Genomic DNA, 14,735 nt, shown 5'->3' on the forward strand with positions numbered 1-14,735 from the left:
ATCCCTACGTGCTTGTTTTTATACACCTGTTGGCAATAGGTGTGGCTGAAACACATAATCTCAATAATTAGGAGGGGTATCCACATACTTTTAGTCATATAGTGCATCGAGGACACCCAGTTATCTCGCCATCATGCCAAGCAGAACAATACCAAATAAACAATTTAATGGATGCAGTGTTCAGGTTGCCAAATATATTGCTCCCATTGTGCATCAAGCTACCCTGTGCAGTTCTGTGCTTTATTACCAGCATAATCATAGGATTACATAGAAGGCAAGCCCTGTGATCAAATCATAGTGACTGTACTGGAAACTATGTCTCGCAAGTCATTTTAGTGGAGTAGATTTGCTTTAAATTTAGGTAAGCTTTAAAACAACAATTGCATAATGTGTTGCATAATTTATATAGCCTCACTTTTATTCTGAAAAGAAACACTTTAGGTTTTAGAATGGTGTTTTGTTCTTACATCTAAAAAAGAAAATCATAGGCATCCTGGATACTGTGAATAAACATGCTGCAGAAAATAAGACCAAGACAATGGGGGACATCAAATAAAATTTAGCTCTCTATGATAGTTCCTGCTGCTCTACTGTGTGGTCATGTAGCATGTGCTATGTGGCCCCGCTGGGTGCTTCAGTTACTGGGGCGCCTGGTTGCAGATGGGATGATGGGAGACCCAAAAGTAGGCTGGGGTACACTAAAGGAAGCAGTAGGCAGTCCCAGAGACCCAGGGCATAAGTATATTTCAGCCTCAGAGTCCCCCATTCAGGGTTGCAGGACTGGCTTGTGCGAGAGTTCCAGGAGGTCTAAAGAGACCCTCAGCTGTAGTATTTTTTCTAATAGTAAGTTGTTTTCTTTCTGATAAAGAGAACAATTACACATTAATATGGATTATGTATGGGACACTGGAATGTCTAAAATGAATTGCTTTAAAATGAACTGGGATCCATTTAAAACATGTTTTACTCATCTTAAGCACTGTGATCACTAAACAAGTACGTATCAGGCACTGTAGCAGGATTGATTATTCTGTTGAAACACTAACTGTACCTATCACATGGATCTATGTGTGAGTACTTTAAATATTTCTTCAGAGCTGCAAACCTGTATCAACCAATTGTCACCTGTCAAGTGGTAATGAAATAGTTGGCAAGAACTGTAGGTAATGACACATAAACAACAGACATGTAACACGTAACTTGATATTTTGAAGTATAGTAATTTCTCAAGAGGCTTTTTTGTAGCACTGACATGCTACTTGTGCTGACAAAACCATGAAAGGCTTTCTCCTCATTTGGTCAGAGATGTCACCTTGAACCTGATACTATAATGTTAAGGTAACAGTAGTTGCAAATGATACATACATGGAGGAAAAAATAGTTCTCATAGAAAATTGTTTTTTAAGGTTTTGACAAGAGAAGACATATAACGCCAGCACAGCAGGGACAGATGCATGAACAAATTTGAATACCAGGATTTTTGCTTTAAGACCTGATACTATATTGTAAAGGTAACAGTAGTTGCAAGTGATACAGAGATGATGGAGGAAAAAGGAAACATTTATATGAAATCACATACGGTAGGTATTTTTCAGTAGAAAATACTTCTCATTGAAAATGATATTTTAAGGTTTTGACAACAGAAGACATATAATGACAACACAGCAGGGACAAACGCATGAACAACTTTAAATAGCATGATTTTTGCTTTAAGGCCTTGCAACTCTTGACACTTCCTATTCATTACTCTTCCCAAAGTGTTGAATACTAGCGTGAGTTCTCTAATGTAAAAATAATATGATACAGTGGGGGATGTATAACTAATGACAGGAAGTCTTACACCAAGCTTTAACCATTTTTGCCTCTGCATTTCAAAAGATATATATAATAGAAAGAAGAATAAATTTGAGATTTTTCTCTGCAGCCACAATGACACTTTTTTCATTATAATACATTTCAGATGTATGTATACACACATACAAATTGCTGCAAAACACTTGCATTCATTAGAAAACCTACAGATAAAATACATATTTATGAGACTTTATATAACAGACCCAAATTACCCCTTCAATGTGTATCTTAGAACTAAAACGGAGGTACTTTTAACCTTCTTGCTAACATTTTGGGATCTTAAATAATAATCTGGTAGTTGCTATACGTTTACAACATTCTAAACAGATGTACATTTTTATCTGCGCTCAGTACTATTGCTAATGGGTACAAAAATTAAATTGCCATTAATTAATTTACCTTGGGCACTGCCTCCGTGGCCGGCATCTCACTGGGGAGCAGTGAGATATGACATTATATCCCAGTGCTCAGTCTTAAAGGCATGCAGTGCCTTTTGAGATGGTATTTTCTTGATGACTGCATCTTTTTATGGATTTTCCATAATTGTGTTTTAAAGAGGAATGGGTAGTTCACAAACAGCATGTTCTCTGCCAGCTGTATTTTGGTCTACTTTATTACTGTGACACTTGGTTTGATTTGCCCCTAAGTTTGAATGTTACCCCCCCTCCATTGATTTGTGAAGAACAGAGAGCTCATATAAGCAAACCTAGTTTTAAACAAATTCATCGTATCATGGACAGCTTGATGGGAGAATAAGGAAACAACTTTCTAGAGCTGACATTTGCAGAAAATGTGTTTGTCAGATAAAGGGAATGCATTTTAAGACTATCCATACTACTTATTGCGTTTACACAATAGGTGAATAAAATGAATTTAACTTATGACTGTAACACCAGTACTTTTCCTGAACTTGTGTTATGCTCCTGTCAATGCAAATAATGAAATATACGTACAGAAGTATGTACTATGTATGTTATAACAACATTTAATATACTAAAATACCCATAACTTGTGCTTTTTCATAGTGTAAACAATATTTAACTTTGTTATATAAATCAAATTCTGTGGCAGACACAGGGGAAAAACTGAATGCCCTGATATCCCTTCTAATGTCCAGAAATGGACAGACTGGCTCACAAGTCAAACCGATCTCTGCCAACTCACCAGTTACTAACAGGGGTCCTTTTGTCTACCCTGTGTAATAAAGAACACACAGCAAGGTCTCCACCCGCCATTCTGTTGACCAAATCCTGATAAGTTTCCAAGGCTCCTTTGCCAGATCTAACTTTATGCCCCTTAGAAGAGACTGTATTTACCAGTTTTCAAGAAAAGGGGCAGAGAATATACAAAGTCTATCTGATCTGGCGATCAAGGTTACCCCAGCAGCTGAGTAATAAAGTGGGATTTTCTTCCCCTCTAAACCAAGTCCGGTTTGCTGGTGGTGTTGTTAATATAGCCTCATGGGGATGCTTGTGTGAATTGAAGAATAACAAGACACTAGTAAAGCTTGTTTCAAACTAAACAAGGTTGCTTTTTGACATCTGTTCCTTGAGTCTGTTTTGGCTTGATTTGCAGTTTCGAAGACTAAGATTATTTTGCATATCTATGACTATTACTTACAATCTTGAAAACTGGGCACATAATGACAGCTCTGAATACTAGCCGAGTGTTAACAGCCTGACGAAGGGTCATTGATAAAATACATCATTCATTTTACATTAATTTTTATGTCTTTTCCTTGCCAATCGGTGACAGCTTGTTCCTGAGACCTACATTTGTTTAATATTCTTCACAGACTGATGCTTTTTTTTCTGCTGGTTTTTAACTAGGAGAAATATGGCTTGCACGTGGTCTAAAAAAAGGATAACCTTTTTTTTCTGTAAAAAATGATGATTGCCAGTTTTCCCCATGGTGCAGATGTGAGAGAGGGAAGGCTTATTTTCCAATCTGCCTTCTAACTCCTATTTATATCTGTCATTTCACACTGCCAACCATTAGGCCATCACCTTGCCAGTTGGAAATGGGCCTACTTACAAGAGATCTATTTTCTGTCAGTCATGGATCAGGACAATCCACAGCAATGTCAGTAAACTCCGTTATATGATTTGCTTTTTTACTTTAGAAAGAAAGAAGCCTTCACACTGTGGCCTGCAAGTGTAAATCAAATTCAGATACGATGATGCATCACACAAAGGCTTTAAGAGTGAAGGGTAAAAGATTTAAGCCTCAAAGTCATATTTTTATATTCCCAGTGCCTGTAAGTGCATAATAATGCACAATAATAATGCATAATATTATCGTTATTATTATTATTATTATTTTATATATATATTGTCAACAAGTTATATTTACATATATCGAGGGTTTATGACACGACTAGAATTGACAGACTAAGACAAACCAATACATTAGGGAGAGAAGGCTCTGCTAGCAAGCTTACAATCTCCCCCTAACTCTCTCTATACTGTGTGTGTGTATATATATATATATATATATATATATATATATATATATATATATATATATATATATATATATACAGTTTCTCACAAAAGTGAGTACATCCCTCACATTTTTGTAAATATTTTATTATATCTTTTCATGTGACAACATTGAAGAAATGACACTCTGCTACAATGTAAGGTAGTGAGTGTACAGCCTGTATAACAGTGTAAATTTGCTGTCCCCTCAAAATAACTCAACACACAGCCATTAATGTCTATACCTTGGCAACAAAAGTCAGTACACCCCTAAGTGGAAATGTCCAAACTGGGTCCAAAGTGTCATTATTTTGTGTGGCCACCATTATTTCCAGCACTGCCTTAACCCTCCTGGGCATGGAGTTCACCAGAGCTTCACAGGTTGCCACCGGAGTCCTCTTCCATTCCTTCATGACGACATCACGGAGCTGGTGGATGTTAGAGACCTTGCGCTCCCCCACCTTCCATTTGAAAATGCTCCACAGTTGCTCAAACATGCTTGGCCAGTCCATCACCCTCTGCCCTACCCTCAGCTTCTTTAGCTGTTTGGGGTCGTTATCATGTTGGAATACTTCCCTACGGCCCAGTCTCCGATGGGAGGGGATCATGCTCTGCTTCAGTATGTCACAGTACGTGTTGGCATTCATGGTTCCTTCAAAGAACTGTAACTCCCCAGTGCTGACAGCACTCATGCAGGCCCAGACCATGACACTCCCAAGCTCATGAATAAATTGAGGCATTTCAGCGACACCGTTTAAGCTTAGGAGGTGATGTTGATTTTTAAATCTTTTAAATCAGACATCCTTTCCCATACAATACATGGCGGATATTCACATCTGGGGGAGGGGCCACATATTGTGTACACTGTTTGGGTGAAGAAAGCTATCATAGATCACTTTCTACACCCATTTAAAGTCATCACATACCTGGCACGTCAAGGGGTTAAAACCTTCTTTAAAGTTTCATAGTTTTCACATTTATGAGCACATGGGAAGAGAGTAAGTTATCATCACTGTACAGGTACCAAACATCCCTTCTCAGACATTTTTTTAATACACCCTTGTCATGTTTACTATGCTTAGGAAGAGCACACTTGCACCTTTAGCTAACCCTAGACAGGCTTTTAGTGGGCAGTATTAAAAGGGGTGTTCATGGTCAAATGCTACTCCCCTGTCCAGGGAAAGAATAAACAGACGTGGAGACCAAGCGAAGCAAGAGACTCCAGGCCAAGCCCAGAGGGTTTCCGGCTGTGTCCCTATGTGACCCCAGTGCCTGTTCCCATTGTGTAGTTTTATGGTGCACCAAACCAGATATCTGTCACTTTTATTTGGATGCCTTTCTTGCACAATTATGTCAGGATCTGCTACTTGTAAGATTTTAGATATCTAGATGGACAAGAACATTATTTAGTTAACCTTCCTGTACAAAAAAAAAAACAGTTTAACTCATTCCTGTCCCATGGTCTGCTCATTTCCTGCAGAAATAAATGATGTATGGGATTTTTGTGAGATTATATTTGAAGATACAACTTTCATCTGAAAGAACTGTGATGTTCACATTTCAAAAGGAAGCACTGCCTTTGTTGTTGTTGTTCATGTTTTGGCTAATTAGCATGTATACAGAAATGAAACTCTAATGAACCATCCCACAATCAAAGCTGATCTCGGCAAAGTGGACAGGAATAGCTAATGACCCATTAGTGCAGCCTAAAAGCCTTTAAGTATTAAAATGGAACACAAATGAATATAAATTGTTTGCTAAAGTGTTGTTAATATTGCAATAACAGAGAACCATCATTTTTATCTTATGTCATGTGTTGACAGAATAAATTGATAATCAAAAAAAGATGCTCTATCAATAATGCTTTGAAAGTAAACCAGTTGAAAAGCTGTAGAAATATGACAGACTTTTACTCCAATACATATCTCACAAAAGTGAGTACACCCCTCACATTTTTGTAAATATTTTATTATATCTTTTCAAGAGTGTACAGCCTGTATAACAGTGTAAATTTGCTGTCCCCTCAAAATAACTCAACACGCAGCCATTAATGTCTAAACCTTGGCAACAAAAGTGAGTATACGCCTAAGTGGAAATGTCCAAATTTGGCTAAATTAGCCATTCTCCCTCCCTGGTGTCATGTGACTCATTGGTGCCATGAGGTCTCAGGTGTGCATGGGGAGAAGGTGTGTTAAATTTGGTGTTATCTCTCTCACACCCTCTCATAATAATGGTCACTAGAAGTTCAACATGGTACCTCATGGCAAAGAACTCTGTGAGGATCTGAAAAAAAAGAATTGTTGCTCTACATGTAGATGACCTAGGCTATAAGAAGATTGCCAAAACCCTGAAACTGAGCTGCAGCATGGTGGGAAAGACCATACAGCGGTTTCACAGGACAGGTTTCACTCAGAACAGGCTTTTCCATGGTCGACCAAAGAAGTTGAGTGCACATACTCAGCGTCATATCCAGAGGTTGTCTTTGGGAAATAGACGTATGAGGGCTGCCTGCATTGCTGCAGAGGTTGAAGGGGTGAGGGGTCAGCCTGTCAGTGCTCAGACCATACGCTGCACACTGCATCAAATTGGTCTGCATGGCTGTCGTCCCAGAAGGAAGCCTTTTCTAAAGATGATGCACAAGAAAGCCCCCAAACAGTTTGCTGAAGACAAGCAGACTAATGACATGGATTACTGGAACCATATCCTGTGGTCCGATGAGACCAAGATAAACTTATTTGGTTCAGATGGTGTCAAGCGTGTGTGGCAGCAACCGGTGAGGAGTACAAAGACACGAGACAAGTTTATCTTGCCTACATTCAAGCATGGTGGTGGGAGTGTCTTTGTGCACTCACTACTTTACATTGTAGCAAAGTGTAATTTCTTCAGTGTTGTCACATGAAAAGATATAATAAAATATTTACAAAAATGTGAGGGGCAAACTCACTTTTGTGGGATTCTGTATTTTGTTATCATTGGTTTGGCCTCTATGTATTCCCTATTTATGACACTCTGTAAGGAAATATTCCTAAAATGTCACCTATGTTATGATGTGAGTGGTCTAAATGAGGTTTTGGTGAATGTGTGTTGTACAGGCCTGGACCATGGTGTTTTAAAAAAAATGTGGTTTAGGCTGCTATATTATTGAACCCTTTCCTGGACATAAACCTTAGGTTGAAACTTGCCAACATTTCTCTGGCTCTATCCCAGTTGTTTCACCAGCCTCATCAAAGATCAGCTAGAAAGTTTTAATGCATTCCATCAATGTCACTGGCCTCAAGTGACATCTTTGGTTATTTCAAATGATGGGCCATCAAAAATAATTACAAAAATAAATGTTTGGAGGATAAATTGCTTTTTTATTTGTGGCATGCAAGTGCATGTATCTTAAGTCACCTTAACTCAACGTTTAAACAAATAAACCCCACTGAGAGTTTGGAAAAAAAAGAAACAAGAAAACAATAAAGAGCAGCTAACGCAAAGTGCTTACAAAGCATGTCTAGCAAAATAATTACAATCATTATGAACCCAAACCTTAGTACAGACTATTGTTTTTCTATAATATATTCACTTTACTTTCAAGCAGTACCTCGAGGCAGCTCAAAGTCATTTCATGCTTATGTTCCTGGAGATGTAGAATGGAGCTGACCTCCAAGGTCTATAGAGTTTTAAGGGGAAAAAATCACATCAAAGCTGACCATCTAAAAAGTAAAAATGTAGTAAAATTAAAATGTTAGCAAACACTCAATGAAGCCAATTTATTAAAAAAATATGTGTATAATCTGTCCATACTCAATACAGGAATAGGGAGTATGCTTATACTCATTGATTATCTAATATTTGGAAGTTGAACAAACATTATTTTATAGTAATATTTTTCACAATTGGATTAGACCCTTTTCAGCTTTTGTTACCTGGGTAATTAATATTGGTTACCTTAAAGGTTACGGGAACATTGAATCTAATGATAATGATAGGAAAAGGTTAAAGATGATTTAAATTCAGCTTGGTTTATTACAAGAATCACATGAACAAAGCATTTCTTAGGTAATTGAGGATATTTTGTATAAGGACAATAAAACAAACAGTATACAAATATGAATCACCATACATACAAATGTACATTACATTTACGTGGTTACATTTAAATATGTATTTCCAATGGTTTTTTTTAAAGTAATTGATAAGTCTGAGCCATTCAAGGCGGTGTGGCTAGGACTAAAGCGCATGAAGCTGAGCAGTAAAAACATGAATTAACATTAGATGTATGTTCTTGTATTTTTTTTTTAATACTAAGCACAAATCACCACAAAAATATATGTACATATCAGTGTAAAAAATCAAAGACATCACGAGCAGGCAAAAACAGTTTGTGATTCCCTTTCCCTGATAGCACTTTCATAATTTAGGAGGTCTGTTACAGTAAAGCGCAAGATTAGTTAAGAAAACTTATCAAGCAAACAGATAAAAAAGCATTTCCAATAATCTCAAATTTGTGTTGCACTGCATATACCTTGTACCCATACTGGTAGAAATTTAAAACCATCACTGCTTACCAATCTAAATGTATTTGCAAAAACCACTGTTTTTTGTTAAAGTAATATTGTTTGCTGCGTTTTGAGTTGGTATGGAAAATGTTTCTTTATGTTACTCTAACACACTGACACCCACATCTGGACGGGCTAAGCTACACCAGGACAGGCTCTGCCACACCAACAACTAGACACACACACACCAGGTCAGGCTCTGCCACACCAACGACTAGACACACACACCAGGTCAGGCTCTGCCACACCGACACCCAAACACACACACCAGGACAGGCTCTGCCACACAAACGACTAGACACACACACACACCAGGTCAGGCTCTGCCACACCGACACCCAAACACATACATCAGGACAGGCCCTACCACACTGACACCCAGACACACACCAAGACAGGCTTTGCCACACCAACACCCAAACACATACATCAGGACAGGCTCTGCCACACTGACACCCAAACACATACACCAGGACAGGCTCTACCATACTGACACCCAGATACACACCAGGACAGGCTCCGCCACACCAACACCCAAACACATACATCAGGACAGGCTCTGCCACACTGACACCCAAACACACACCAGGACAGGCTCTGCCACACCGACACCCAGACACACACGCCAGGACATGCTCTGCCACACCGACACCCAAACACACACACACCAGGACAGGCTCTGACACACTGACACCCAAACACACACACCAGGACATGCTCTACCACACTGACACCTAGACACACACACCAGGACAGGCTCTGCCACACCGAAACCCAGACACAAACACCAGGACATGCTCTGCCACAACCACTTCCAAACACACACACCAGGACAGGCTCTGCCACACCAACACCCAGACACATACACCAGGACAGGCTTTGCCATACTGACACCCACATCCGGACAGGCTAAGCTACAACAATAAAGAAAAAGTATTTTCCACACTGTCCCCTTTAGTATTGATTTACATGATTTACATGATGCCCCCAGCCAGCACCCCCTTTGTAATGCCCCCCCCTCATATCAGCCCTGGCACCCAGTTTGCATCTACAGGACCTGCTCAAGCATAGGACTTGCCATATTTGCCCCCAAACATCCTGCCTGTGGCATCCTAGGCTCAAACAGCCTCCCTGTACAATGCTATCACACACTTATTTATTCATTTACAAACTTTCATTCAATCATTCATATACACATTTGAAGATATTCATTCACTCATCCACAGATTCACTCATTTATTCAATTATACTTCATTAATAAAGAATGAAAAAGCCCTGGTGGTCCTGCGGCCAGCCCTGCCCTGGCTGGGCCTATTTTCAGGTAGGGGCCTGGAGCTGCAGCTCCTTTCGCCACAACATTAATGCGGCCCTTTCGGTCAGCTACAGCGCCAGCTCGGTTCCATTCCGACAAAGTCCCGCTTCATCTCTCTAGCACTAGTTCTGTCTAGCGCTGAGAGGGTTAGTCGCCGAAATCATGAGAAGGAAGCAATGATCTTGAGTACCCAGTCGCAGTACAGGACCTCCCGTCACACCATCTATCTGCTGCTGTATAACCTCCTTGCCTAGCAGTTACCAAGTACATTGAAATGTGTAAGAGAGTGCTATCATTAGATAAACATTCTTTAGCACTAGGGGATATAACAGTTTCAATATTCATTAAAATAGTGGTGGTGCTTTCAAAATCTTGTTCTTTTTAAAATGCAAGGAGTCGTTATAACCTAATTGCTCACGCAATTTGAAGTATCTTCATCTCCTTGCCATTACCAAACTATTAGCAGTATAACACAAAAATGTTAAATTGTAGCTGACAGATTACAACACTTTTTTATTAGAATAAGCTGAAATTTTAATGACTGTGAATGATGTATATGTGTTAAATACTTTTACATTCTTAGAGAGCTCTAAATTCACACATTTCTTCAGTTGGTTGCTGCTAGTCATGCAATTCAGTTTAAAAATTTGCTAAGCAACATACATTATGTTTAAATAACAGAATATGACACCTATACAATACTTTGTATTTTCCATGCAGATGATTATTATTAGTATTTATTGTTTTATATAGCGCCATTAAATTCTGTAGCGCTGTACAATGAGTAGACAGGACATAACAAGTAGTATGTAACATAACAAATTGACCAACAGAGACAACAGGTGAGGAGGGCCCGGCTCAAACGAGCTTGCAGTCTACCTTATATAAAATATTATTTTATATAAACAGAAGACTGGGTTCTCCTGCTGTACTCAGACTACTTCAGTATTGTATTTCCTTAGGGGGCAGTTTGAACATTATTACTGCTAATGTCCAAAAACAAATGAGGGGCCAAGGTTGTCTGCCGTAGGTAGAGCACATTGAATGGTGTTTAAATTAATTCTCCATCTTAAATTTATAACGTCTATCAAAAAGCCTGCTGATTTTCTTGTTGTGAACCTTTTATTATTGTTATCCAGCATGATTTGATAATAAAGGATGAGTAAAATAATTTGTAAAATGTTAATTCCCACCTAGCTGTCCTGTTTCAAGTTAGTTAAGAGAAGTTAAACATATACATTATACAGACTTCATTTAAGAAATGTCTGTAATTTTGCAGTTTATATGGGACAAAAATGGGAACAGCATCAAATAAATAAAATATATTACTCTATTAACCCTTGAGTGACAAGGTGCTAGATAACACCAAACAATATATAAGTCAAGCAAATTATTCTGCCTTTATCTGCCCCTCTGTTAGGCTTAAGCGGTAAGGAAATATATGAAAATACAGAGCTTGCAGACAGGCATAGATACATTAGTTACACAGCCATGTTCATTGTTACAATTCAGTATTATCATATCATTGTGTTTTTTTAGTTATTATCTTATACTGAATTAAACAAAACATTTGTAGACTGTATTAATGCTGCACATGAGTTAATTGTGAACCCTCGTGGTAGCTCAGTGGTGTGACCCCTGTCTCCAACTTTTAACATATGCATAGAATTATTGTGGTGCAGATAAGGACACTGGCTATCCGGGATGGCCAGCAGCATAGACTTAAGCCTAGTTGTCAGAAATGTGTGACTATTGGCAGTTTTGCATTTGGTTTCATGTTTATGCCTCCTGCACCCTGCAAGGCTGAATATAATGCTTTCTACAGCTGTTTAGGAGTAGCTCTACCGACCTATAAGAAACACAATAGGTGTTACCTGCTAAAATATAGCAGATCAATCATATAAGATACATAATACATAAATGGTTGTGTATTAACATAAGGAATAATTACCCAATACTTTCTTTTTAAACCAATGGCTAACCACAAGGTTGAATAACTTCAGTATAAGTTTGAATTGCCAGAGGGATCACAGCATATTTTCTGGAACTCAAAATTGGTAAAAATAGATGCACAGATAATTGCTGGAGGCACAGATGTAATGCCAGGTTCACTCCAAAACTATATATATACACACATACTGCTGTTTGTGATGTTTGTCTTGGGTGACTGGCCTGCTTTTATCACAGCTGCATCCCTTGACACCCTTGTAGTTAAGTCACTGAGTCACTGCTCAGTTAGCATTCTTTATTTCAGAACAACCCAATCATCCTTTCTGCAGCAGATTGACACCTGGACTCACGATTCTGGGTTATTATCTTCATTTATAAGGTTACCTTCAGTAGGTATTCATGTGAGACATTATCAAAGCTCTTGGCATATTGTACTAGAATGTTAACGGATTTCCTTCAGTCTAGAATTCTTGCTTTCTCGTATCATTACAGATGACGCCAGATGCAGAGTCCATGGTTCATGTAATTTCATAATAACAACATACATCACTGTGGTATAATGAAGAAAACACCTGTTTAATACAGAGCTGATAATTTTCTCACTAAGGACACTGGAGATTGTGTGGATTATAGCTTTAGAATAATAAACATAACTTGCTATAATGATTTCATTATTCTAATGCAAAAGTGGAGGCAGAATTGTCAAAAAAACAAACGGAAGAAAACATTACATGTACAATTCTCTCTGTTTAATATTCACTGGGAGGGCGGTTTTTTTAGAGATATTTATTTTATACTTGGGGAGTGTCACCTACCTGACCGATCTGCTGCTGCCACGGAGGAGAGACCCCTCTCTGTCAGCCAGCAGCCGCCCTGAGGAGAGCGAGACCCCTTTCAGTCAGCCAGCAGCCGTAGTAGCCACTACGGAGGAGAGGGTGACCCCCTTTTGTCAGCCAGCTACCACTCTAGAGAGGAAGACTTTCATTCACCTCCATGTGCCCTCTGGTGGTAAATCCGGAAACTACCGGAGCCTATACTTATAGGTTACTGTCATGCCACACACAAGATGGCCGCCGTAATCCACCAAACGAGGGGAAGTCAGACTATTTCATATTTGGGCGCCAAAACCTCTAACTGGTGCCTAGTCACTTCCCACCCTTTATAAACCCTCACTTGACATTAGACTTTGCCCTCTGTGCTTATGTTTCAGTGCTACTCCTCAGTGTGCGTTCTGGTCTTCAGTGTTTGACATTGGCTTGACCCTGTTTACTCTGAACTGGGCTCGTTTATCATTGTTGCCTGACCTCTAGCACCCTGCCCTTGGCTTGACTTTGATCTTGAACCCGTTTGCTCCTTGTGTCCTACCTGCATCAGTGTCTCCAACCTTGCTGTGCGTGACAGTGAGTTTACCAAATTGTTGTATTACCTCCATTAGTTCTGGCAGTGAGGTTTTAGGATGTTAAATATTCAAGAGGATCGTCAAGTCGTTGCATTTTAAATTATTTATTTCCTACTTGGAGACCGGATATTCTACTATTCTCCCTAATCTCAGAGGTTCTATTGTATTGCTAACATATAAAGCAGGAGTGATAGAGGACACCCCTGCCTAGTGCCATTGTGAATTCTGAAATTATCCCGTGTCCAAAAGTTCTTGCTCATGGGGCTGTATATAATAAGCATAATCATAATTGCTTTTAGTGTGCAGCCCTCTAGGCCTTGAGTGAATGTTCCATAAAACAAACATTTTAATTATATATAAAACCAGAAATATTTTCATTTTTTTACATATTAAAAACATTTATTTGAATTTTCATTTATATTAATGCTGTGTCACATTATAGGTCTCCACCATCATCTGATTTTAATGATCTCCATTAAGTTTTGAGGAAACAATTCTATATTGGTCAGGTGAGTGCTGACATGAGGGAAGGGGTGTAATTTTGCTCTAGGCTGCTCACATTTCAGTTTTTGGCCATCAATCATCAGTGTGTCGACAGTAATAAAGACAGTATTAGCAGACCAATAAGAACCTTTCTTTGGTCCGTTTATGTGCTTTCTATGCATTCTTTTTCTTTGAATGTATTTTAGACAGGACTAAAAATGCACTTTCAGTCTGTTGCAGATGTCTGATTTATAAGAAATATCAGGATATACAGTAAGTAATCTCAAGTAATTGCCTACAATTTGGTAATGGTCAGCAGATCCTCTTAAATAAGCACAGATTTGAACACTTAATAAGCCTTGTACTGTATACTGTTCAATGCCAGCTGTCATGACCAAATTACCTCATTGGGTTAATGAGTACATGTTTTTCTATAGCCCTATTGTATAGATCATTCAGAGTATTCTGTCTTTCAACAAGCCAAGCTATGTATGCCTCTTACAAACGAATGCTTAAATTGCATATGTGTCAGGGACAAAAATAGTTAAACCACCATTTTATATGAAGTACCCATGATTTCATGTAGCTTTTTAACTAAATCTGTATTTTTCCTTAGCTGCTAATGTGAAAGTCACCTAGTGATGGATACTAATGCTTGGCCTATGCTTGAATGATTTACTTAGGGATCAGTGCAGATGGCAAATGATTGTTTA

At 38.7% G+C, this 14,735-nt stretch overlaps 1 protein-coding gene across 1 annotated transcript in view; it reads left to right on the forward strand.

Annotated features, from left to right (window-relative positions):
- LOC149297898 (BTB/POZ domain-containing protein KCTD16-like) overlaps positions 1-14,735 on the forward strand; it is a 131,403-nt gene that overhangs the window by 71,042 nt on the left and 45,626 nt on the right. The window lies entirely within an intron of this gene.

The sequence above is a fragment of the Sceloporus occidentalis genome, unplaced genomic scaffold (genome assembly GCF_023333645.1).
Source record: "Sceloporus occidentalis isolate IW3139 unplaced genomic scaffold, rSceOcc1.0.p SCAF_36, whole genome shotgun sequence".
Classification (NCBI taxonomy): domain Eukaryota; kingdom Metazoa; phylum Chordata; class Lepidosauria; order Squamata; family Phrynosomatidae; genus Sceloporus; species Sceloporus occidentalis.